Consider the following 6,628-nt stretch of genomic DNA (forward strand, 5'->3'; position numbering starts at 1 on the left):
GGCGCATACTTTGAATAAAATATTTGTTATCATTCTCTTGAAATAAATGTGTTTTTTTCTTGAAAAAATACCGGTTTCATATGTATACACCTGGTACAGCTAGAAACTCACTATCAGCCGGAATTATTGCACATGCATTCATAGAATATAATTAATTTTAAAAATACTCAACTTCATTATTATAAACAATTTCTATAAACTAGTTTTTCTCATAGCTGAATTGATTTTTCTGAACAAAAGTGATTCACAATTGTCTTTAAAACCATTTATATACTTTAAGCTTTGTCAAACATAAAGAATATAGATTGTTTATAACAATTTAGTTAAACAAGTCTCCTAATCGGCCGTTTCCTCGTAGAAAAAATTTTTTTTTCTTCAATAATTATTAGAGTGACATTTATTGCGATGACTAACCAACGAGATTAAATAAAGCATAATCAATATGATTGTTATAAACAATTTTTTTAACAAAATTATGATTTATTTTTTTTTTACATGCAAAGAGGACGATTTTACACTGGAATTATCCAACAACAAACTAACAGGGATTCTAAAATTGGATATGGGACATTAAATAATAATTTGCGTAATTGTTAATAACATTTTCTGTAGCAAACTGTCCATAGCAATAACGCTGTACTTGCATTTTTAGAAGTCACCTATCTTTTATTTGTTTTATGCAACTTCCTGAAAAATAAATGAGGAACAAGTGAAAATAAGGTACAATAACGCTGTACTTGCGTATTCAGAAGTCACTTATCTTTCATTTGTTTTGTACGTAACTTCATGAAAAACAAATGAAAAACAAGTGACTCTCAACTAAAAAATACAGTTCCAGGTTTACCGCTAGGTGGGTATCTCTCGCACGCGCACTCGCAAGAGAAATCATAATTTTCGTTTATATAACTGAGAGAGGCTGCGTTGAAATGATCTTTATTATAATTATAATAATCTCATTATTATTATAAATATCAATTTTTTTATTGATTCAATAACACAAATAAGATTATCACAAAAATGATTGAAGAAAAAATAACTTTTTTCAACAACCAACCGCAGATTGTCACGCATTGTTTTAAAATTGTTATTAGCAATTAAGCAAATTATTATTTAATGTCCCATATCCAATTTTGGAATCACGGATAGTTTATTGTCGGATAATTTCAGTGGAAAGCCGTCCTTTTTGCATGTAAAAAAATAAATCATAGTTTTGTTAAAAAAATTCTTTATAAAAATTATATAAATTATTCTTTATTTAATTTCGTTGTTTGGTCACCGCAATAAATATCACTCTAATAATTATTGAAGAAAAAAAAACATTTTTTTCTACGAGAAAACGGCAGATTAGGAGACTTGTTTAACTAAGTTGTTATAAACAATCTATATTGTTTATGTTTGATAAAGCTTAAAGTATATAAATGGCTTTCAAGACAATATGAATCAATTTGTTTAGAAAAATCAATTCAGCTATGAGAAAAACTCGTTAATAAAGAATTTGTTTATAGAAATGTTTATAAAAACAATAGTTGTTAACTCATGCTAATTTTGTTGTCACAAATTATGACTCTTATGAAAAATATTAGCAACTAGCATGAAATAAACGATTTTGTCTATGATAAAAAGCACTAATAAGAATTTGTTTATAAAAATTATTTTTAATAATTAAGTTAAATATTATTAAAATTAATTATGTTCTATGAATGCATGTGCAATAATTTCGGCTGATAGTGAATTTCTATCTGTATTTTTTCTTAAGATAAAAATTCACAAAGCTAAAATGGTCAATTTTGACACTATACTTTTTTATATATTGTTGCTCTGTGAAAAAAATTTAAGAAAAAAGCGAATCACAGTTCTCTTAGAAATTAATTCCTGAGCATTTCTTAAAAAAGAAAACTTTTAAATCGGTTAAGAAATACGACCTGTGGGCGATTATGAACAGTAAATTCCTATTCCAGACCACTGTGCGCCTGCTCCGTTGATTTTTGAAGAAACGCTGTTTTGCCAATCTCTTGTCTTTCCTGACCATTGTTTAGGACATCTGTAATTTTCAACGATGTGAGTTGTACTCAGCACACTCTGGTCATGGGTACGGCACTCTACCCTACTTTTTGTCCACTAATCGGGTTGATGGGGCGGGGGAACAGTAAGCTTCCCGGGGCGTCCACGAGAGGCGCGGTAGTAGAAACCATCTACGGCGTATTATAACGTCATGCGCCGTTTTACGAACAAAAACTGCAAGGCGCTAAGACTCTTTTACCAAATGCTTTCAGAAGTCTGTATATGAGTATTTTGTCCGAATTTAACTACATTAAAACTTTCATCAAAGATATTGTTTAGTTCACTGTCGAAAGTAGATTTTAAGCCTAGGAACTAGAGATCTTTTGCTATTTTTAGAATCGTTAATGGGTCATGGCACAATCCTTGAACTGGCACACACTTTAATTCCCGAACTCAGTAGGAGGATCAAAGTGACCTCATTTATGATTAGTTATTCGACACTAAAAGTGAGTGAAGTCAGCATGTTGATTGGTTAAAAGTTAACAGTAGAGATAAATCTCGCCCGAAACGAGATTATAAATATAGATGCAGAGCTCAGAAAATTCATTTATAGTTAAAAGTTGCAACCTGATTAAAGGTTGATTGGTGGATACTTGTCATCTCAGCGCGCTTTTAAAAAAAAACCTTGAACCTGCGACTCTCAGGCTTTTTAGTATTTTTTTATTATGCGGACTTAGAAGTATTTAGATAAATTCAAAGGCAACCTCAACAAATCAACGCAGAGTATTTATGGAAGAAATTAGATTGCAGAGTGTGACTCCCATGAAGTTGGCCCCCCGAAGTTCACATTTTCTAAATTTTCTTTTTGCATACGTTTGTACGTCGTTTTTACTGTTTCTGCGTCCAATATTTTCTTTTATACCCTTCTAGTTACGAAATTAGGGGCGAAATTGATTTCGGTCCGGGATCTAGTGACCCTTTTATAATATATTGGGTGCCGTACTCATGAATTCAATTATAAAAATATAAGAGACTCAGATGTCCGCGTCCATCTTGACGATGTGTGAGAACGGTGTCTAGAACGGTGACTCTGGCATACCGGACGACCTCTCAGAGTACGCAGCCTTATCCTTTCATGCGGGGCTCTACAAGGATAGACGAACCCCTTTCCTTAGCTTCTCGCGGGAACAACAATAACAACACCAAACATAGTTGTAGTAGGTGCGGTTCAAAACAACATAACGCGCAGGGCTCCCGACAATGGGTCGGCCAACAATGCCGACCATTCTAGAGCTGGGGGAGCCATGGAAAATGGATTCAATGCGATGGATCAGCGGAATCTCGAGACCTTTAGGTGGACGGAGCGATTAAATCAAGAGTTACTAGAGTGCTACGATGCGAGTGTGGCCCCTGAACGGGGTTACATGGCACGGCTGGATGCTGTGTAGTGCGAGAAACACCCGGTGCTATCGCACTGTTTGCAGAATCGTCTGCGAAACTATGCCGAACTACTCTAAAAAGGGTCTATGTAAGCGGAACGCCTACTTTACCACAGCTAGAACAAGCCGTCAACGGAGAAAGAGAGGCGACACTAAGACCAACGACGGGCAGGCATTTGATAGAGGAAGAGCGAGGCTTTTTGACCCGGAGAAACATCAACACCCAGGTTTCTCTCAAGCCTAAAGATCTGGCTAAAATGGATAGCGATCTTTGTGGAAATTTGTCCGAAGAATACAACCTCTGTACTTACAATTGTTGCTGTATAATGCAGCGAGAGCTTTGGCCGATGCGAACCGTAACAAAATCAACGGTTGATCATAAGACTAAAAGACGAATGCATCAACTCTCCATTAAAGATAGGCTGGGCCAGACAGTACGCGTCCCGCATTCAGTGTGTGATTGTCAACATCACATCTGGCAAAAATTTTACCGTCAAGGTTCGAACGTTTGCGCGTGAACTCCGGACCCGTTATGACACAATTAACGAATCAAAGCTGCTGACCACTAGGCAGCATCGTGTTGAGAGAATGCGGATACTATCTGACGCCAAGTGTAGTCTAAAGCAGAGAGAGAGGTGGGTCATAGAAAAATCAACAGTTTCTCTCTGACCCATTTCGACTCTTCCAAGACCCTCCAGTTACTGTCTACCACCCGCCCAAACCAGAGGAGGTCGGAGCTTTTTGGAGAGAAGTCTACGAAGTACAGCATAGACTAAACGAAGACTTAGATAACACTAATAGCTTCAAGGAGCTGCGTGATGCTCTTATAACACCTAGTGTAGAATGTCCGCCCATCACTACCGAGGAGGTGAAGAAAGTATTCATAGGGATGAAGAACTATTCCGCTCCGGGACCAGATGGTATCAAGACCTTTTCGTGGAAGAAGTTTTCTTCAACCCATCAGCATTTGGTCCGTATTTTCACTTCATATTTAAAATCGGAAGAGCCAATTCCGGAGTGGTTGGTGGAAGGGCGTACAATAATCCTGCCGAAAATAGGCAACCTAGATGACTCGACGAATTACAGGTCAATCATTTGCCTGAACACACTGTATGAGATTACCGGAAAGCTTTCGATTCTGGAAAAAATCTTGTGACAACTAACAAGGTCACCTTTCAGAGAGTTATCGTTCAGGGCGACACCATGAGCCCACTCCTCTTTTGCCTCATATTATTGCCACTATCTCTAGCACTCCGCTATTCCGATGGGTACTTTTGTGGCAAACCTGCAGATCGAAAGTACGAGGTCACTCATGTATTTTACATAGGCGATCTCAAGATCTATGCTAAAAACAATGAGCAACTACGTCTAGCTCTAGGGATTGTCGAACGATATACTAAGAAAACAGGAATGGAATTTGGATTAGACAAATGCGCCAAGGTTTATTTGAAGCGAGAACAATTTAATGGCTTCCCTGAAGATCCTGAGCTCGTTGACAGAAGCGCTATACGACACCTTTACGCTGCAGAAACTTATACATACCTGGGCGTGCCACAGAGGCGCATTCAGGATTTGACATCTATAAAGGATACTCTCCGAAGCAGATACAAACGTCTTATCCGGCAAATTTGGTCTTCCGAATTGTCGGCGTGGAACAAAGTATCCGCAACGAACATGATTGCTCTACCGGTAGTAATCTATTCATTTGGAGTGGTACCATGGACGAAGAACGAGCTCAGATCCATTAATATCGGGACACAAAAGTTTATGCACGTGAACAAAGGCATGCATCGAAAGTCATCTGTTCCGCGACTCTACATCTCACACTGTCAAGGTAGTCGCGGAATATTGAATCTTGAATGTCTTTACAACAGGATTATTTTGAGTACAGCACATAGAGTGGCAAATGAAAGAGACCCTTTTAAAATGGCCAGAAAGCACAAAGAAGTACGCAGGGTTTCATTTTGGCATGCCAAGGCGGTTTCATTTCTACCTTAACATACCGTCGCCACATTTTTAGACAAAACATTCCTGATGATAGCTGCAGGGCGTGCCATGTACACCCCGAGCATTTAGCTCACATACTATCTAGTTGTCCAACTCATGTGGGAACAACCTACATCCAGAGGCACAATGCGGCACTAAGAGAGCTTTATTACCATCTCTGTCACTCTTACAGCATTAACCTTAATATCGCTCCTCTAAATGCTCCTAGGGAAATCGAGTTAATTGTCGAGAATGGGAAGTGCCGCATATACTGGAACTTTATATTCTCGATAATTGTTTTTGTTGCACACTCGAGGCCTGACATGGTTTTTATTGACTTTGAGAAGAGAACCATGTTTGTTATCGAATTTCCAGTACCAGCTGACAAAAACATCATAGGCAAGAAGAACGAAAAGAAAGAGAGGTATAGAGAAATTATAAGGAAGTTGTGACGATTGTACCCGGAGTATTATGTTAAACTAATCGTCCTTACCATGGGCGCTCTTAGATATGCCAAGCTTTCACTGGTTAGTAGCCTGAAAAGCATCCCTGCGTGTGAACAATATGCTAAAACACTCGCGGGGAAAATGCAGAAGGCGGTCGTCCTTGGATTATTCCGTGTCCTGAGGTTGCGCGAGACTTTTGCTGTAATGTCGTATTGATTCCGATGTGCTTTCTTAATCCGGGCTTTCAGGAGTCAGCACTCGAGATAGATAAGATTTGATGCATTTTGCTCACCCCTAATACTGAAGTCAAGTCCGAGTGCTTCAGCAGCCTTCTCCACTGCTTTGTACAGAAACGCTCCTTTGCCCACTTCTTCGTGATTTCTGACCTATTCAAGAAGGTCTCTTCCATTTGCAACTCTATGTGCTGTACCCAGAATAATCCTGTTGTGAAGACATTTAAGACTCAATATTCCGCGACCCCCTTGACGGCGTAATGAACGTTTAAGATTTCCAAAAGATAGGTGATAAGTCTATGGGATGTCGAATCGAAAGCTTTCCGATAATCAATCCAGGCCATCGACATGTCACGCTGGTAGAATGCTGCATCTTTGCAGAGACATCTATCGATGAGCAGGTTCTCCCGACATCCGGCTCCGCCTTTCTTTGAGCCTCGTTGTTCATACATTTCTTGCCACACAGGTTCAATTGCCCGAGCAATCCTATCATTTAGGATAGCTGTGAATATCTTATAAAGCG

This window comes from Belonocnema kinseyi, chromosome 9 (assembly GCF_010883055.1).
Source record: "Belonocnema kinseyi isolate 2016_QV_RU_SX_M_011 chromosome 9, B_treatae_v1, whole genome shotgun sequence".
NCBI lineage: Eukaryota > Metazoa > Arthropoda > Insecta > Hymenoptera > Cynipidae > Belonocnema > Belonocnema kinseyi.